General features: G+C 42.5%; 1 protein-coding gene across 4 annotated transcripts in view; it reads left to right on the forward strand.

The window, feature by feature from the left end:
• The window catches only part of LOC126253247 (uncharacterized protein K02A2.6-like), a 307,108-nt gene that overhangs the window by 237,153 nt on the left and 48,424 nt on the right, over positions 1 to 21,531 (forward strand). Inside the window, exon 1 of one of the 4 annotated variants that reach the window (XM_049954444.1) lies at positions 9,190 to 9,326. The exons of the other annotated variants lie outside the window; for them this stretch is intronic. The gene's annotated coding sequence lies outside the window, so the exon portion shown is untranslated. Of the gene's footprint in view, positions 1 to 9,189; positions 9,327 to 21,531 lie in introns of those variants that run through there. 4 annotated transcript variants of the gene reach the window in all.

Here is a 21,531-nt window from a genome sequence, read left to right on the forward strand (position 1 = left end):
CGCAATGTTGTGCTGACAACGGGTAATTGCCGATTCACAAAGTTTTTTTTCGTCCTTTATGTACTAAGTTAATGTACACGAAACGTTTTGTATTATTTTAGAAAAGTCACACGTCCCCAACCTGAGGAAAATATTGTAATTTTGACAAGAAGTATCCTTAGGCACAAGGACTAGTTTCGGCCAAATAATTTGTTCTGTCGACGAAAAGTACGACTAACTGGTTGTCCATTGCTTTTTTTCTTCTTGTCATTGTAGATCACAACAAGCATTGAGTTCTCCAGCTATCATGGCTAAAATAATGGTATAGTCAATTATTGTTTCAATGGCATCGTATTCAAAGGATTCGGCTGACTGCCAGTGAATGCGCCCTTGAGTTATTTGCATACTCATGCGTCGGGGAACGCCCGTAGGCAATGAATAGTGTTGTTAGTCAACAGTATTCCGTTCGCAAAATACGCAGCTTTGTCTATTTGTCTACCTGTCGTACCAATCCTTTGACTCTGTGGACTGAGCAGCTGTCGTGGCAAGTGTTCTTTCGTTTGAGATGATCTAGTAGTTTGTGTTAAAACAATTTCACGGTGTCAGTTACCTAGAAGAATTGAGCTCCCAATTTCCATGACAAGAAACCAAGAACAGTACCTTCCTAGCGATTGATTATTTCAGGCCTAAGCAGTGGTTTGACTAATGCTTTTAGCTTTATGTCGTGGTTATTGAACACGGATATCTTTATTTATCGCGATTCGAGAAGCGAATAAAAAGTCAGAACCCCTTAGATTCCTGTCTTTTGCGAGCAGGACCGTGTTAGTCGAACGATCCACGCATGCTTATCGCGGATGTAATTTTTTAATAACTGTAAAAGCTATTTTTTTAATCCACAATTCTGATTTAACATTGTCTGGACAAAAAAATTTGTTGAAGCTAGTTTTAACGGATGTTCAAGAGCATTCGCACGAAGGTAACGTATGTAAGTCACTCTGCGATTAATTATGCGATGACCTTTGTCTCTTGTTGCGGTAGTGCATTTCTAAATGGTTCAAATGGCTCTAAGCACTATGGGACTTAACATCTGAGGTTATCACTCCCTTAGACTTAGTACTTAAACCTAACTAACCTAAGGACATCACACACATCCATGCCCGAGGCAGGATTCGAACCTGCTACCGTAGCAGCAGCGCGGTTCCAGACTGAATTGCCTAGAACCGCTTGGTCACTGCGGCCGGCTTACATTTCTAAGTGAAGCAAAAAGCAAGTCTGTCGTTCTCAGCCATTTAATCGTCGAAATACTGACACTGCTTCCAACGAGACAACTGTTCAGCAGCTGTCTCCCATACGATGGAAGTAATTTGTGCGTTTCAATTCGACTTCAACGTTTTCCCAACCGATTTGTTACGTGTTGCTTTGTTGTCGTCGTCGTCGTCGTCGTCGTCGTCGTCGTCGTCGTCGTCACTTTCAGTCCGAAGACTGGTTTGATGCAGCTCTCCTTGCTAGTCAATCCTGAGCAAGCATCTTCATCTCTGGGTAACTGTCGCAACCAACATCCAATTGGAGGTTCTTACTGTATGCAAGCCTTGCTCTCCCTCTACAGCGCCCCCCTCCCCACGTTCACACACTCGCTCCCATTACCAAATTGGCAATTCCTTGATGACTCAGGGGATGTGGCCCTATCAACCGATCTCTTCTTTTAGTCAGCTTCTACTATAAATTTCTGATTTTCTCATTTAGATTCAGTAACTTCTCACATGTGGTTCGATCTACTCATTGTGCTTGTAACCTGCAGCATTCTTTTATAGCACTATATTTAAAACGCAACTATTCTCTTCTTGTCTGAACTGCCTGTTGTCCTCGTTTCACTGCGTGGCTGCATCGTAGACAAATACCTGAACAAAAGATTTCTTGGTATTAGATGTTAACAAATTCCCGTTTTTAAAAATGCTTTTCTTATATTGCCAGTCTACGTTTTATATCCTCTCACTTCGGCCATCCTCTCAATTCGGTCATCATCACTTACTTCGCTTCCCAAATAGCTGAACTCATTAGCAGTCTCTGACATAATTACAGTGTTATCGACAAAGGTATAAGTTTCCATTTATTCTCCTTCACAATCCTTTCTCACCCCCTTCTCAACCACTGCTTCCCATTCATATTCTTCGACTCTTCGTGATGCAGTCTTGTTTCTCGACAAGTTGTAAATAACCTTTCGGTCCCTGTAATTTATCCCTGCTACTTTAAAAATTTCAATGAGTGTTGTCCAGTGAATATTGTCAAAAGCTTTCTATAAACCTATAGGTGCTATGAACGTAGGTTTGCCTTTCTGCAACATATCTCGCAGGATAAGTCGTAGGGTCAATATTGCCTTGCGTGTCCATACATTTCTTCAGTACTCAAACTGATCTACCCTGAGGTCGGCTTGTACCAGGTTTTCTGTTTTTCTGGATATAATTTGTGTCAATATTTTGTAAGCATGACTTTCTGTAACTGATAGTTCGGTAGTGTTGACATCTGTCTTCTTTGGAAGCTGGAATTATTACATTCTTCCTGAAGTCAGAGGGTATTTCGCCTGTCTGATATATCTTGAATACCAGGTGGAATAATGTTGTCATTGCTAGATCTCCCAATGATGTCAGTAATTCTGATATAGTGTTTCTACTCCAGGGGCCTTCTTTCCACTTAAGTCTTACTACGAGGGTTATTTTTAAGTAAGGCAGTTGTCTGTCTGATGTTAATTGCTCTCTTAAATTAAGTAGGCGTACATTAAACTAGGCTATCGACGTCTGCCCTGATTTTTCGAAAAGTAGCTGTTAAGTTGGACGTATCGTTGATCTTCGTTTAAGTTGAATGTGTAACTCAACTTTTGGTATATTCGTAGTTGTTTCGATCGAAGATGAGCGTAGTAGTAATTGATCGCTTTGCAACGTAGCGTTAGGAATACTAGCAGTCAAAAGCGGCACGTAATCAAGATGTAAGAGCTTCTTTCCTTAGCATGAAGATTGGATTGCAATATTTAATCGAAAGACTTTGTCACACGAGTATATCCAACAGGTTTCATTAATTACTGCGTTGAACCGAAGGTAAACATTGAAAATCCAAGGAAACCAGAAAGTCTTTCCAGCTGAATAGTTAACAGAAGATATGCTTACCAGTATCTTCCCAGTGTGCTTGGCAACGATGTGACGTGCTTGCTAGGAGGTAGATCAGGAGCCATGTTGGCAGTTGACAGCCGTTCCCATTACTGAGATACGTTCTTGAAAAGAATGTCTAGACTAGCTTCATCTCCGAATATCGCACATGTGGTTTCCGTACCTCATCTCTATACCACCAATGGTTAACAATGTCCCTCCAAGCAGTTAGAATCTTCGTGCACTCGTCTAGCTTTGTCTCCCCACACCAGCCAGCCAGATCGATCAGCTAGCCCGGTTCTCCAAATCGAAGTGCGACTGACCTCTGAAGAGTACATTTCTCCATCTATCGTCCAATACTGATGCTGCTGATTCCGCAATAAAGCGGCTCGTCTCTACATTGCCGTGAGCGGACACTGAAACTAGAATCACCCGAGGCAGCTGTAAGCTCTGCAGACATATGTTGATTTCGTCGTGCTGTTAGGCCCAGATATCGGCCCTGTCGTGCGTAGGCCAGCCGTATATTGATCCCCAGGAAACATTTTGTATGTGTCCCAAACGTCGCCAAACCATTGTAATTACACATTGTGCCACATGCAACGCTGATGGAGACCACAGTCTGCTTGATAGCAACGATTCACCTCTGTACGCTGTAAATCTTGCTAATAAATATGCTCTGCTCACAACGAATGCTCTCACACGACTGATCTAATGAATTGTGATTTTTTACGTGTGAATAAATTTATTATTCGAAGTAAGCTGTACTCTGTATTCGGAAAGCACAATTCTGGTCGTGGGGAAATCTTGACAACCGTTTTTCTCATTTGCCGAATTTGTTTAAGTTTTTAGATGCTAGTGTCGAATACAAATCCTACTGATGACCTAGCCTTGTATTGATAATACGGAACATTTATTTTGGAATACAGAGGAGAGGTATAGCTACTTTAATATTTTTTATTAGATCCGCGAGGCATGCTCGGAGAGCTCAGCTTATAATGAATAGCCCGCAAATGTCAGAGATCCGCCATTGACTCCCGACCCGGCATGCAGAGCTATTCAGAGTGCACGAAGTCACGATCGTTTGTGCGTCGTGTTTATATTTTCTGACCTAATTTTTCAGGTCTTCTTGCTTCCATGTTGATTTACATTTTCCGTGGTATCCATAAAATGCTTCAGTGATGAATGCATAGGTCCTTAAATCAAACAGGAGATCTTCCCCCTCGTGCCCAACTAAGCGAATGATCAGTCTTTTATGAGCCCAATGTCGCCCAGACGTTGAACTACGACGGCTCTTTCCCTTACATGAAATGTAATAGATGAGTAGCTCCTTAAACCGGTTATTTTTTGTTATTAATACTTACGCTGATGTTGATCTCATTTCGGAGTCGAATCTGTACAAGTAAATAACTGCTGTATTTGTATTACGCTTTCGCCATACCACCGAACAAGGTGGGACATCGGTTCAAATCCCCGTCCGACCATCCAGATTTACGTTTTCCATGATTCTCCTAAATCTCTTAAGACAAATACCAATGTGGTTGTCTTGAAAAGAACACTGCCGATTTCGTTCTCAATCCGAACTACCGCGCTGTCTCTAATGATCTTATTGTTGACGGGACTTAAAGACGAGACGTTAAACACAAGTATCATCTTTTCCTTTCGGTATAGGACCAGTTCCAGCAAGGCTCTTTATCCTTGTTATCTCTCAGATGTAATGCTCGTTTACAAATTAAAGTCGTATTGTATTGTTGTCTCGAAGATCGCGAGGGGTAGGTTCAGCCGCCTGCAAGGTATTTTGTGTAGACGGTGCTAAAGAGCTTTCATAAAGGTTAGAAACTGCCCCATGCAATAAACACCTTGACTTGAGAGTAGGCTTGTTGGCAGATGAATTGACGGTTTTCATTGGGAAACAGAAGTAAATGAAACTTCCTTGCAGGTTAATAATGTATACTGGACCGGAATTCGAATCTGGGACTTTGCCTGCCTGCCAGAAAGTTTAAATCGGCAAACACTGCTGCAGAGTGAAAATTCACTCTGGAAGAGTGCCCCATGCTGCGGCTAAGCCGCGTTTCCGCAACATCCTTTCATTTAGGAGGGCTAGCCCCGCAAGGTATACAGGAAAAATTCTGGAAAACTTGGAAGGTAGGGGATGAGGGAAGGGCGGCAGTCCAGCTATGAGGGCGAATTGTGGGTTGCGCTTGGACAGTTCCGTCGAATAGAGAACTTGTCCGCAAAAGGCAAAAGTCCCAGGTTGAATCCCGGTCCAGTACACAGTTTTGATCTACCAGAAAGTTCCATATCAGCGCACTCTTCGCTGCAGAGGGAAAATTCATTCTGCAGCAGTACGTGATTGCGAGACTGCATTCTATGTCAATATGGAGTATTTCAATAATTATTAGTTATTTACAGTTGTCGAATGTACGGTTAAATACATCTGAAAATCTTGAATGCTAGGTGCTTCGCAGCTGTCGTATTTGTTAAGACTCTTGCTATATATTATGCACTGCATTTAAATTACTTAATAGCCAGACCATCATCAGTGGATAGATGTTTATGTATATTCTTTGTCATCTGTATCGGACGCTACTTCCGACGTTACTGCTCTGCTTTTAATGAGACATATGGGCTAATGCACAGCTCTGAATAATACTTGACACGGTCGCAGGTTCGAATCCTGCCTCTGGCATGGATGTGTGTGATGTCCTTAGGTTAGTTAGGCTTAAGTAGTTCTAAGTTCTAGGGGACTGATGACCTCAGAAGTTAAGTCGCATAGTGCTCAGAGCCAATACTTGACTCGTAAATATCTTAGGGAAGAACCGTACGCCTTCTGCTTTACGCCCTGTTGCTGTGTTAGCAAAGTAATTTACTAGATGATGATCCTGCGTTCGAATATTTGAGAATAGACGGATTTTGCGAATTACATATTAATGAACATAAAAAAGCAGGGAAACATTTGTAATAAACATAATAAACTGCAGATTTAACTTTTAAGAACAGATGACGTGAATAAGGTCCAAACTGCTACAGAATGGTGGTCCTACAAGCAGTTTTATATTTAATATAAGATAATTATTGAAATATATCATAGCCCTTGAATTATCTAGCGTGACACGAAAGATGACGATCTTACCACTAGATCAAGCCACGACGTGTACTCAATACGTAAGTTTCTTCACCTACATTCTTAGATGCCCGTGACTTTATATCGATGTCACGAACCTTACTCCATTCTCTTCGTCCATCCTGTTCCCAAGAGCGCATTTGCCACCAACGTCGTGACACTTCAGCCAATGAGAGCTCGAACAAGTTACAATTTCGTACAACACTTGACTAATATACAAAGGACCTCCGTTCGTATAATAATTATTCAGTAGCTAAAATAAAATATTGTAATTGACAGTGTATGACATGACCAATTCTTGTCGTTTGCAATTACATATCTCTTTAACTTTGTCATACTTACGCTTCTAGCTCACATTCATTCATATTATACCCACCGTTGATCATAGATTAATAAATCGAATCACTGTTTCATTTCATCAGTGTAAATATGGAAAACGGTCTATTCGATACCCTTAGATACATAAACGTAATATTATAGAATATTTAACAACAACAACAACGATGTTCTTGTTTGTCTCGATGATGGCTACTGTGCAATGCCGTTACCGGCTATATAATGTATTGTGTATCATGTTGTTGTTGTGGTCTTCAGATCTGAGACTGGTTTGATGCTCCTCTCCATGCTACTCTATCCTGTGCAAGCTTCTTCATCCCCCAGTACCTACCGCAACCTACATCCTTCAGTATCTGTTTAGTGTATTCATCTCTTGGTCTTCCTCTACGATTTTTACGCTACACGCTGCCCTCCAATACTAAATTGGTGATCCCTTGATGCCTCAGAACATGTCCTACCAACCGATCCCCAATTCTATTCAATACCTCCTCATTAGTTATGTGATCTACCCATCTAATCTTCAGCATTCTTCTGTAGCACCACATTTCAAAAGCTTCTATTCTCTTCTTGCCCAAACTAGTTATCGTCCATGTTTCACTTCCATACATGGCTACACTCCATACAAATACTTTCAGAAACGGCTTCTTGAGACTTAAATCTATACTCGATGTTAACAAATTTCTCTTCTTCAGAAACGCTTTCGTTGCCATTGCCAGTCTACATTTTATATCCTCTCTACTTCGACCATCATCAGTTATTTTGCTCCCCAAATAGCAAAACACCTTTACTACTTTAAGTGTCTCATTTCCTAATCTAATTCCCTCAGCATCACCCGACTTAATTCGACTACATTCCATGATCCTCGTTTTGCTTTTGTTGATGTTCATCGTATATTCTCCTTTCAAGACAATGTGCATTCCGTTCAACTGCTCTCCCAAGTCCTTTGCTGTCTCTGACAGAATTACGTCATCGGCGAACCGCAAAGTTTTTATTTCTTCTCCATGGATTTTAATACCTACTCCGAATTTTTCTTTTGTTTCCTTTACTGCTTGCTCAATATACAGATTGAATAGCATCGGGACAGGCTACAACCCTGTCTCACTCCCTTCCCAACCACTGCTTCCCTTTCATATCCCTCAACTCTTATAACTGCCATCTGGTTTGTGTAAAAATTGTAAATAGCCTTTCACTTCCTGTATTTTACCCCTGCCACCTTCGGAATTTGAAAGAGAGTATTCCAGTCAACATTGTCAAAAGCTTTCTCTAAGTCTACAAATGCTAGAAACGTAGGTTTGCCTTTCCTTAATCTAGCTTCTAAGATAAGTCGTATGGTCAGTATTGCCTCACGTGTTCCAATATTTCCGCGGAATCCAAACTGATCTTCCCCGAGGTCCGCTTCTACCAGTTTTTCCATTCGTCTGTAAAGAATTCGCGTTAGTATTTTGCAGCCGTGACTTATTGAACTGATAGTTCGGTAATTTTCACATCTATCAGCACCTGCTTTCTTTGGGAATAAAATTATATATTACTCAGTATGTGTAAACATGTGTGGCGGAATGGATGGTTTAATTGTAAATATGTTTATGATGCAGTTGTTAATTCTTATACGATATATTGCATTCCGTTGGCTGACTAGTCCTCCTGCATTTACTGTTCCAGTCTTCCTTGCCTCGTTTCATATTATTCAAGTGAGTGTTATGTCTGTCGTCGGCAGCCATGTATGCTACTTAAGGTCCAACTACCTGCAGTCCAGCACGGCTCACGTGCGGCCGCCTGTAAACTCGGCTCCGGCATAAGCCGGACCCTCATTCTCTCTAATCCTCGCATTGTCCTTAGGCCCACTCCATACCGCTCAGCGGAAACCATTTCCACATTTCCAGCCTCTAGCCTCCCACTTAACTGTTTGTTATGTTCAACTAAAGCTTGGGGCTCTTCCAAGATTCATTAAGTTACAGTCTTCTATTGTAAGCGTGTCCTCGACCCTTTCAACCAACATTTGCTAGTTGTTCAGTTCCAACGAAGGCTTCTTTCTGGACTCGTTAAGTTACATATTGATTACGGGCTCTATGTCCGGAAACCGATCTGTCCGTCAAAGTAATTTCCAACTCACAACTCATGGTGTACAACATGATGTCGCGGGGCGGGGGGGGGGGGGGGGGGGGGGGCGAATCGCAGTCATTTATTGCACGATGCAGTTCCTAACGTATCTGCAAAAAGTTAGGTGACTATGTAGGTGACTGCGATGAGTGCAGTTGATGTTTTTAAGTGTCGTATTTGTGTTGTTGTTTACGATGAGGGAGAGGAGACGCTGCGGGAAGGTTTGGTGCTTATCCAATGCATTGGCACTGCATAAAGTTGTAATGGACGTTACGGAACCATGCCCCTTGCCATTGCAGAGCAAAACATTTTTGCCACCGACAGGATTAGGATTAGGTTCCTCCGAGTCGAATGCCAGCGCAGAGCGAGCGCGCGTTTGCGACCTCGGATGCGCGGCCGGGTTGCAACGTGCGTCTCCGCCGTGGAGGCGCGAGGTGTGACGCGGGGGTGGCCGCAGAGGGACGCGTATTTAGAGTCGAGCGCGGCGCGTGCGCGCACTATTTTGGCTTTGTCCCGCGAGCTTTACGTCAGAGTGCGTGTGAGTGCTGCCTGCCGACGCACGTCCTTAGTCGACTGTACACCCGACGATGCCAGGACGCACGCAGCCGAACCGCCGTGCTGCTCAGCGCCCTCGGAACCTCGCCGACCTCTGGCAGGTAGGCACCAAGGGGCAGGCGCTTTGTACGCGCCCCAGTGTTGTCGCGGCTTGGTTATCACGAATCTCTGTGAATTGGGGTAAATATTTTCGCTTACAGAAGTAGAGAAGCGGGGGAGGAGAAGCTCTGTGTGTTATATTAAGCTGTCGACAATACCAGATAAACACAGGACAAAATGAAAAGAAGAAAAGACCTAGTAAACACTTAATGCTTTCTTTTAGTTTTTCACCAGAAGTATTTCTGTCACCTCCCCCCCCCCCTTTCCCATTTTTTTAAGCTTCAGCGTCTTCACTCCTTGTTTGGGTCTCAGCCGGTAAGCGTCTCATCATTGTTTCGAGTGGATTCGAAAGGTTTAGTTGCATGCGTGTAATTGGCGTTTTACAATCACACACATCACATGCTGCGAAAGGAAGTAGATGTGGGTATTGGCTACATGCCACCCAAGCTAACAGAACTGGAGCTATCCACTTCCTCTCGAATATAATAAATGGTGTTACATTGTCGTATTCGTATAAGCTGTATTTGTATGATTAGCGAAATTACAAATGCTTAACAAGCTGTACAAGTACAGTGAATCCAATGTGTGGGGTACATTAAGACTGTGGACTCTTAATCGAAAGGAATCACTCGCCTGGCGATTGAAATTGAGTCTAATGTCGGTATTGATCTTTTGAAATGGCCACGGCTGCTTTAGCCCCACACTCTCGTCCACTTGAACTTGTGCTTGGCCTCTAATAACTTTACTATCGACAAGGCCTTAAACTCTGTTACTTCCTTTTCTTGGGTTCTATAAATTAAAGCTGATAAAGAATTTAAAAATGTACGTCTATCGTCCGCAGAATAGAATAATTCTTGCATATGTATTGAATAGGAAAGTATTCCGTAACAGCAAACACATCCCTAGAAAGTGCTTGGTCTCAGGGCTGCCGCGAAGATATAAGATGATACTGCACTGAAAACAAAGTTGCTTTTGCGGCTAGCTGCTGCTGTTGCGTCCGCAGTTCGTGGTCGTGCGGCAGCGTTCTCGCTTCCCGCGCCCGGGTTCCCGCGTTCGATTCCCGGCGGGGTCAGGGATTTTCTCTGCCTCGTGATGACTGGGTGTTGTGTGATGTCCTTAGGTTAGTTAGGTTTAAGTAGTTCTAAGTTCTAGGGGACTGATGACCATAGATGTTAAGTCCCATAGTGCTCAGAGCCATTTGAACCATTTTTTTTGCTGCTGTTGCAAAATCACTATTTCCTAGTAACAGTCACCATCCCACAGCAGAGTGACCCCGAGATGCAACAGAGAACCGCTGATGATCAGTAATTAAGGGGAAATAAATGGCACCGTTACCCAGGAAGTCGTTATGCATGTTGCAATAAAATAAATGTTGTCATTCGAGCAGGACCATCTTACCTGAGGAAGGTTTCCTAACGTCCACTGTTATTCCTTTAATACAGCGTCCATGTATGGGCCATACATAGCCTCTGTGGTCACGTATCACTTTAAGGAATTACCATATTCACGTTGAGTGGCAAGGCTTTTAACGAAGAACACGAATATTTATCTAACTTTCGCTGTGTACGTTACATTTTGTGCTGCCGAGGAACAGTACATTACAATGAACGTTGTATGTAACTGGAACCTAGTAAGGTGAGAAAAATGCTAAAAGGAAAACATTAAAGATTTAATTCTCTCATTAAAGTTTAATTCCAGCCTGTGGGCGCACTGAACTATCGATCTGCAAAAGTTAAACGGGAAATGCGCTTTATCATTATTTGTACTGCCACTTCAAAATTTAAGATTGACTAATTTGAATAATAGTGATTTGCCTCCGACGCTTCAACAGGGAACACGAGAGATTTTCTAATTTTTGACACATTAGTTCTGTTTCGAACAGTTTGCGAATTGTGCTCGTCGAAATTACTTGCTGACCTTCACAATATTTGTTTATTGAAAGCTGCTGTTAGCCTTGCCAAAACGTGAGAAGTTCTTCTCCCCGATGGTTTTAAAGCTTACAGTTCGTGTATTAGCCACATAACTTTGGCGCTTTTAGTTTCGATATCTGGAGATTCCTCGTGCGTACCTCAAGGACTAAATGTTATCTTCTAATAAGAAAATTTGCAGGTTGCCATCTTGAAACTGTTAATAGATACTGTACTACACGATGCCTTTTGCCTTCTTGACGACCGTCTATGACCTTTTCGACTTGAGTCATCTCGGACTCACCGACCTTGTTCCTCTAGTTTCGGTACTAAATGACGGAACAGAAATTACTCTGGAAATTATTCTCCCCATCCAAGTTGTTGAAAAAGCTGTGAAAGAGCAGTCTGGTACGGATTTCACTAGACACTCACCACAGAAAACATTCCATCCAAGCTGGAGTGCACTGTTGCTGATGTGCAAGATGAAATTTGTAGGTGTGTGAGACAGGCGAGCAGAGCTAACGCCTCATCGTTCCACTTCCTCCGTTCGCATCCCACACGGGCGGTAGCCACACAAATAGCCGCTTGCTTTTCTCACACACTGGCCAGCCGCCAGGAGGCCACGCGCCGCTCCTGCTAGCCCAGCGACACCGCGGCTTCTCTCACCTCAGCTGGTAATTATTCTCGTTTTTCGTGGTCGCTTTGGAATAGCCGCCTCTGGCGATTGGAGTGTCTGCTCCGAAGGCCACAGCTGTGTACACCTCGGTATCGATTCGCTCGAGAAACGTGCGGCATTTTGGTACCTGCTGTACGGCGCAGTTCAAGAGTTTAATGACCTCGGTCTGGCCAGTCACTTCGAGGATTAAAATTGAGCTTGACTGACGTAATTGCTTTGGGTTTCCCAGCGTTATAGCTGCAGGACAAGTTCTTAGCCATGCAGTCGGTGAACGTTTTCACATGTCATAGTACTTAGATGACGTAGCTAGTTGTCAGCAGGTGCTCTGGATTTACGGCACGTCCGAAGCATATATGATATAAAAACTTGGTGCGCCAGCATGTTGTCCCGTAATTCCCCCAATGAAGTTTGGTGAAAACCATCACCTCAGGCGTATTCGATACGAAGTTATTGTAGTTCCGCAACAGGATGTTAAAGCTCTGACTGTTGCAGCATGCATCTCCAGATGAGTATATTATCCGTAGTGCGTTATGGATCCACTTGACTTACGCTTTATCGGGAAGCTATCACTCGTAAGACCGAGGGTGAGGGCTACAATGGCAAAACGTTCCGCTCGTTGCCAATAATGAGTAATACAACAGACGTCCGGAAAGCTTTAATGAATATACTAGAATAAGCACTTAATTCCGACCACAGGCTTTAAAAAAATTACATTGGCATGTTACACTGTAACGTCAGAGAAAATTTGAATACGCAATGTGCCATCGTCTTGCACAAAGGCTTTGTATTTAGTAACTCGGTTGATGTTTCATTAAAAAATCTAGGGAGATTTTAACAACATTAAACTTTCCAGTAATTTTAAAAAAGTAGAGTGAAACTTGCCCAAACCCATTTGATGCGTTTCATTCCCGTCTGTATTCTTGTTTGAAGTCCTTCACCCTTGATGGTATCCTTGTTCGGTGACCAGTAAAGCCCTCGTATGCAGTATGTTAGTCCAGCGTAAAATTCTGAACGCCTCTAATTGATAGCCGGATCAGATTCCGATCATGCCAACCTTAATTAGATTCCCCGTGATATTTCGTGCCATTCATGGCGAATGCGGAAAAGAATGCCCTTATCACAGTCGAATTTCTTCCTTGAATCAGTGATTAATCTCTGATGACTCGTTTACTGTATGGCAGCTAGTAACAGATAGCTGAATAATCGTTTTTGTTAATGAAGGCTGTACAGCCTGTACATATGACGCTTCTAAATAGATACCCTTATTTGGAGTTACATACCCAATGATATCTGCATTTACTGCGGCTATTTCCCTCCCCTCCCCATGATGGGTATCTCTCTGTCGGTCTGTTTTAGCAGTGTTTCCTGCCTTTAATCAGTAAGGGTTATTTAATTTGAGTTGAAACCGGAGCTGACCAAACATGTCACTCCCTGCAGTATCGCTCTATGTTGCCGCTGGCCCTGGTTTCCCATGAATCAGCATTATCTGAAAGTCAGCGTATAGGGGGCCGTCTATGTACCTTGGATTTGGCCGCCTAGTCCTCGTCTTGACGTAATTCATTCTTTAATTATGAAGGCCGAAAGCTCTGAGTGCATCACACTGGAAATGTGTACATAACAGTGGACAGGTAAGAATTAGCGAGGAAGTGCTTGATATCCATCTTCTGGCTGCAGTGATAAGACAGTGGTTTTTGTGTTATATAACATAATTCATTCCTTGCGTAGATTCTTAGTGATTATCCCTCTGACCTTAGTCGTATTCTTGGACGTTGAGGAACGTGATTTTTTAAAATGGACTTTAGGTGTTTGCAGCCAGTCGCTATTGGAACTTTGATGTTCACCGAATCAAAATTTTAGAAGTTAACGTTAATCGGAATTGACTGCCGCCTAATGGGCACGTTTCTGTGTTAATTTCACAGACCTGCATGTAAACATATTCGATGTGCTCATTTCCATTGACATAAATTATTTGAGACACGATGCGGACATCTGACAACCACTGCTCATAACACAGTGTTAATTATGGTGGCGTAGGAATTGTGCAGACAAGAGAAAATCTTTGGTCGAGTCGCAAAGGCAAGCATAATCAAAATGCCTGTTTGTAATGTGTATATTTTTTCATAGGTTATGGAAATTAGTCCCCCCCCCCCCATGAACCATGGACCTTGCCGTTGGTGGGGAGGCTTGCGTGCCTCAGCGATACAGATGGCCGTACCGTAGGTGCAACCACAACGGAGGGGTATCTGTTGAGAGGCCAGACAAACGTGTGGTTCCTGAAGAGGGGCAGCATCCTTTTCAGTAGTTGCAGGGGCAACAGTCTGGATGATTGACTGATCTGGCCTTGTAACATTAACCAAAACGGCCTTGCTGTGCTGGTACTGCGAACGGCTGAAAGCAAGGGGAAACTACAGCCGTAATTTTTCCCGAGGACATGCAGCTTTACTGTATGATTAAATGATGATGGCGTCCTCTTGGGTAAAATATTCCGGAGGTAAAATAGTCCCCCATTCGGATCTCCGGGCGGGGACTACTCAAGAGGACGTCGTTATCAGGAGAGAGAAAACTGGCGTTCTACGGATCGGAGCGTGGAATGTCAGATGCCTTAATCGGGCAGGTAGGTTAGAAAATTTAAAAAGGGAAATGGATAGGTTAAAGTTAGATATAGTGGGAATTAGTGAAGTTCTGTGGCAGGAGGAACAAGACTTTTGGTCAGGTGATTACAGGGTTATAAATACAAAATCAAATAGGGGTAATGCAGGAGTAGGTTTAATAATGAATAACAAAAATAGGAGTGCGGGTTAGCTACTACAAACAGCATAGTGAACGCATTATTGTGGCCAAGATAGACACAAAGCCCATGCCTACTACAGTAGTACAAGTTTATATGCCAACTAGCTCTGCAGATGATGAAGAAATAGATGAAATGTATGACGAGATAAAAGATATTATTCAGGTAGTGAAGGGAGACGAAAATTTAATAGTCATGGGTGGCTGGAATTCGTCAGTAGGAAAAGGGAGAGAAGGAAACATAGTAGGTGAATATGGATTGGGGGGAAGGAATGAAAGAGGAAGCCGCCTTGTAGAATTTTGCACAGAGCATAACTTAATCATAGCTAACACTTGGTTCAAGAATCATAAAAGAAGGTTGTATGCCTGGAAGAATCCTGGAGATACTAAAAGGTATCAGATAGATTATATAATGGTAAGACAGAGATTTAGGAACCAGGTTTTAAATTGTAAGACATTTCCAGGGGCAGATGTGGATTCTGACCACAATCTATTGGTTATGAACTGCAGATTGAAACTGAAGAAAGTGCAAAAAGGTGGGAATTTAAGGAGATGGGACCTGGATAAACTGAAAGAACCAGAGGTTGTAGATAGTTCAAAAATGGTTCAAATGGCTCTGAGCACTATGGGACTTAACATCTATGGTCATCAGTCCCCTACAACTTAGAACTACTTAAACCTAACTAACCTAAGGACAGCACACAACACCCAGCCATCACGAGGCAGAGAAAATCCCTGACCCCGCCGGGAATCGAACCCAGGAACCCGGGCGTGGGAAGCGAGAACGCTACCGCACGACCACGAGATGCGGGCAGTAGAGAGTTTCAGGGAGAGCATAAGGGAACAATTGACAGGAATGGGGGAAAGAAATACAGTAGAAGAAGAATGGGTAGCTCTGAGGGATGAAGTAGTGAAGGCAGCAGACGATCAAGTAGTTAAAAAGACGAGGGCCAATAGAAATCCTTGGGTAACAGAAGAAATATCGAATTTAATTGATGAAAGGAGAAAATACAAAAATGCAGTAAATGAAGCAGGCAAAAAGAAATACAAACGTCTCAAAAATGAGATCGACAGGAAATGCAAAATGGCTAAGCAAGGATGGCTAGAGGACAAATGTAAGGATGTAGAGGCTTATCTCATGAGGGGTAAGATAGATACTGCCTACAGGAAAATTAAAGAGACCTTTGGAGAGAAGAGAACCACTTGTATGAATATCAAGAGCTCAGATGGCAACCCAGTTCTAAGCAAAGAAGGGAAGGCAGAAAGGTGGAAGGAGTGTATAGAGGGTTTATACAAGGGCGATGTACTTGAGGACAATATTATGGAAATGGAAGAGAATGTAGATGAAGACGAAATGGGAGATGAGATACTGCGTGAAGAGTTTGGCAGAGCACTGAAATACCTGAGTCGAAACAAGGCCCTGGGAGTAGACAACATTCCATTAGAACTACTGATGGCCTCGGGAGAGCCAGTCATGACAAAACTCTGCCATCTGGTGAGCACGATGTATGAGACAGGCGAAATACCCACAGACTTCAAGAAGAATATAATAGTTCCAATCCCAAAGAAAGCAGGTGTTGACAGATGTGAAAATTACCGAACTATCAGTTTAATAAGTAACAGCTGCAAAATACTAACGCGAATTCTTTACAGACGAGTGGAAAAACTGGTAGAAGCCGACCTCGGGGAAGATCAGTTTGGATTCCGTAGAAATGTTGGAACACGTGAGGCAATACTAACCTTAAGACTTATCTTAGAAGAAAGATTAAGAAAAGGCAAACCTACGTTTCTAGCATTTGTAGACTTGGAGAAAGCTTTTGACAATGTTAACTGGAATACTCTCTTTCAAATTCTGAAGGTGGCAGGGGTAAAATACAGGGAGCGAAAGGCTATTTACAATTTGTACAGAAACCAGATGGCAGTTACAAGAGTCGAGGGGCATGAAAAGGAAGCAGTGGTTGGGAAAGGAGTGAGACAGGGCTGTAGCCTCTCCCCGATGTTATTCAATCTGTATATTGAGCAAGCAGTAAAGGAAACAAAAGAAAAATTCGGAGTAGGCATTAAAATTCATGGAGAGGAAGTAAAAACTTTGAGGTTCGCCGATGACATTGTAATTCTGTCAGAGACAGCAAAGGACTTGGAAGAGCAGTTCAATGGAATGGACAGTGTCTTGAAAGGAGGATATAAGATGAACATCAACAAAAGCAAAACGAGGATAATGGAATGTAGTCAAATTAAGTCGGGTGATGCTGAGGGAATTAGATTAGGAAATGAGACACTTAAAGTAGTAAAGGAGTTTTGCTATTTAGGGAGTAAAATAACTGATGATGGTCGAAGTAGAGAGGATATAAAATGTAGACTGGCAATGGCAAGGAAAGCGTTTCTCAAGAAGAGAAATTTGTTAACATCGAGTATAGATTTGTGTCAGGAAGTCTTTTCTGAATGTATTTGTATGTAGTGTAGCCATGTATGGAAGTGAAACATGGACGATAACTAGTTTGGACAAGAAGAGAATAGAAGCTTTCGAAATGTGGTGCTACAGAAGAATGCTGAAGATAAGGTGGGTAGATCACGTAATTAATGAGGAGGTATTGAATAGGATTGGGGAGAAGAGAAGTTTGTGGCACAACTTGACTAGAAGAGGGGATCGGTTGGCAGGACATGTTTTGAGGCATCAAGAGATCACAAATTTAGCATTGGAGGGCAGCGTGGAGGGTAAAAATCGTAGAGGGAGACCAAGAGATGAATACACTAAGCAGATTCAGAAGGATGTAGGTTGCAGTAGGTACTGGGAGATGAAGAAGCTTGCACAGGGTAGAGTAGCATGGAGAGCTGCATCAAACCAGTCTCAGGACTGAAGACAACAACAACAACAACAACAACAACATGGAAATTAGTTCCTCTTATATATGTCAGTTCTGCAGCATATACTTTCTATAGACATAAACAGAAGAAGAAAGCCGATATTGAGTGCGAGAAGGCTGATAAATGGCATGAAACGCAGGACTTATTTGCGGTTTCCATCTACTATCTACTTTTAGTAACTTTGCCGCTGATGTCCGTAAATTGCTTTAGACGCTTCCTAGTTAGGTTTTTAATTTGACTTCGCTGATGGTTTATCACAAGTCTGTTGCGCACGCCGCCCTGTGTGTTTGCTATACAGAAAGACCACACAAACGACATATTAATAGAACGCAAATGTGAGAAGAATGAAGGAGTGTCGAATCACGCAGTTGTAGCACACAAGAAAATTAGCCGCGAATCGAACCACATGGTAATTTTGTAGCAAAGATAGCATTATTTAAGGTTCACAGCGCTAGATGATTCGGAATGCCTGATAAGAGTAAAGGGGAAGGGCTTGCAAGTCTGACAACCAAAATTCGAAGCAACAGTCAAGCGAGATGGCGCAGTGGGAAGACACTGGATTTCCATCAAGAGGACGGTGATTCATATCCCTACCCGGCCATGTAGATCCAGGTTTCCAAGTCGTTTCCCAAAATCGCTTAAGGCAAATGCTGGAGATCCTCTTTTGAATAGAACACGAAAAATTTCAGTTCCCCGTCTTCCGTCCTCTATGGAATATTTCCCCACAAGAACTGGCGGAGGGTGAAATTAATGCAAGGCAGCGTACAGTAAACAGCTGTTACCTCTTCAACTTTTGTTACCTCGCTTATACAGTACTATTTACTGTCTGGTAAACCTGCTGAAAAAAGTGGTGCCCTGACAGATCTTGTCGCCGAGAGGATTCGCTATCAAACTAATTTTATGTTTCGTAAACACTGAAAGAGAAAATTGGCAGAGTTCATACAATAATGTGAAGCCAATTTTGTATCCTCTACATCTAAAAAACTCAGCTGAGGTCTTTGCCTCTCACTGTTTCCCTGTACAATGGAGTTGTACAGGGTCCCCTACGCTCCGTCATCCCATTTCCCTTCAAGGTTGGGGAAAGCGTCGACGAGTTTACCGGGACTCCAATAACAAAGATGCAGAGATCTGGTTGTCTTGGACACAGCTTTTGTATGGTACAATGAGTGCGGAAAAAGTATCCTCAAAATCACAAGAGCGGAAAGACCTCCATATGAAGCGGGCAAGAAGAGAGCTCAGCCTCAAGGTGGCAATGATATTTCAGAATAGTAAGTGGGGGACTGTGGTAAGGGTATCATGAATGAACTGGATATAAATGAATATGTTATGCAACAAACGGTGTCTAAATATTATGAGTTACTAATGTGGGCAAAGAATCATTCCATGTAGGCTTTCACGGCCGGCGTCTTCATCAATAAACACTTCCGGGCTAAGTTGCCGGAAGTGTTTATTGATGAATGTGGGCAAAGGTTCACAGATTTCGGTGTGGTAAATGTTAATAAGTGAAGAGTATAATGGTAACACAGTATACTAAGATATACTAGAAATGTTATGGCTGACAACATGGTGAACGAAATACCGGAGCAAAGAATACAAAACGAACAACAGATACAGACAAGTATGCAAATTCCTAACTATTTCAGAATTAACGCAAGTACAAAGATGCCTCAAGAGAGGATAACAATAACCGGCAAGCAAGCAATACCATTAAATGTTTGGGTTTAGTAATTGCTTCTACATTCAAATGTTCAAATGTGTGTGAAATCTTATGGGACTTAACTGCTAAGGTCATCAGTCACTAAGCTTACACACTACTTAACCTAAATTATCCTAAGGACAAACACACACACCCATGCCCGAGGGAGGACTCGAACCTCCGCCGGGACCAGCCGCACAGTCCACGACTGCAGCGCCTTAAACCGGCTCGGCGCTTCTACATTGTACGATCGTTTTCGCTGCGGCAAATGAGACGTTCGTTGAAACGAAACGAGCTTCACTTTCAGCATAAATCAGACTTCGTCGAAACTCAGTTTTTATGTAATCCTAAGGCACTATTATTACATTGTATGAATGAATTAGTAACAGCAATAGCAGATAAGCTGTCAAAAGCTGTCGTTTCAATTTTTATATGCATTTGGACTATTTACGGGCAAAGTATTACGTTTGCAATTTTTCCAGTCTATCTGAGTACAGACAACCCCCCTTCCAAATTTTTCACCGTAGGCGAAAGTATGCATAGATGTATGTAATGTAGTAGTTGCCAGCATTTCACTTGACGACATGACATACTGCAAAATACATTCCGCAAAGACCGGAGTGCTAACTTAGCTTTGGAGTGAAACGTTTCTCTTGCGCTGGACGTACAGCTGATACACTCTTTTGGATTTCTCGAAAATAAGCAAAAAAAAAAAAATTCTTATGCCGGTACCATAGTATTCAGTTAATGAAAACAAGAACTGACTAAAACAAGCGATCACAACTAGAAGAAAAGTAACAGTAACTGCTGGATTTTTAAAAAGGAACAGAGAAATCTGTACCAATAAGCTGTTCAACGAATCTCTCTTCATTCTCTTCTGATCGCAGAAGGATGTGAGAACGTTCTTTCAAAAGAAATATTCATACAATCAGCTGTCGAGCAGATTATGTCAGCGCTAAACTCAGTCGACAGGAAGAACGACTTTCCTGTGCTAGACAAAACAGCGTTGTGCTAATCTAAAGTTGGATAAGGGGTAGAACGTCACTCCAACACTAAAGTAGACAAATCTTGTGTAAACTGTAGACCGTGCCAAGTACTGAGGGCATCTGTAGCCGATATAATTATCGCTGCTGTGTCAACAAAGCTTTATCTTAAACGTATAATCCTTGTGGACGAATTAACTGGGAATTAGCCATTTCGCCATGGAATGATACGAAGACAGTGAAAATTTTAAGCTATCTGAAAACCTAGAGATGGTTAAATTACGGTCCTGCTCCAAAGATGACAAAAATTACTTAATTTCAGATGATTGTTCAGATTCAACAAAGAGAAGTCGATGCGTAAATAATAACTTTAAATCAAAAGTAACAAGCATTACTGCACTGGTGAACTGTGAACTTCAAGCGATATCCCGTATCGAATCTTTCAAAAAGATTCTGTCAGTCATACCTGAACTCTAATTCAGTGATTTTGCCTTTCGAGGGCAACGCATCTTCTAGCTGATCATGCGAGTACACCTCGCAGCTCGTCTGTAAGCTTCTACTTGTCATTATGTCAACCCAATTCCCTGTATTTTAGTGTACTAGAACGATGTGTGTAAGAACGGCTTCAACACAGTGTCAGTGTTTGCACAACGAAGTTTTCACGCTGCAGAGAGCATATTAGAAATGTATGTCCGATTTTGACCAAATTGTAAATTTGTGACCACCTTACTATTATTTTGGGGGTGAATCCAAGAGTTTCTTCACGGCTAGAGAAATTTTGCTATGAAAACAAAATCAAAGCCAATTCCTTGTCCAGAAACAGTCAGTATGCTGCAAAGAAGTGCAGGTGTGTCTTTTCGTCAATTTTACGACTCTGAGAAAGGTCTAGCGATTGGCATGAGGGACATAGGAGCATCATACCATCAGACTGCCCAGACAATTGGCTCTAGTGCAAAGACTGCAGACAGAATAATAACCATACGGACTCGGGACAACATTATGGCAAGGAGAGTAGGGATGAATCCTTCCAGAACGACTGCAGCACCAGACGGACGCTGGATTTTTCGTTTGGCTCCGACAAATAGACGGATGCCAACAGTTACAATCGGGGTAGTGTGTCAGCATGCACCGACGGGAACAGATTACTGGAAGCCGGGTTGAAATCTAGAGCTGCCGCGAGTCGTTAACCGCTGTCACCATACCGCAGACGGGAATTTCTACGGTGTAGAGACAGTCAACTGCGTCATTGAGTGGCATTCCGTGATGTTCAGCGATGCGTCTCTGTTTTCTTTG

The sequence above is a fragment of the Schistocerca nitens genome, chromosome 4 (assembly GCF_023898315.1).
Source record: "Schistocerca nitens isolate TAMUIC-IGC-003100 chromosome 4, iqSchNite1.1, whole genome shotgun sequence".
NCBI classification, from domain to species: Eukaryota; Metazoa; Arthropoda; class Insecta; order Orthoptera; family Acrididae; genus Schistocerca; species Schistocerca nitens.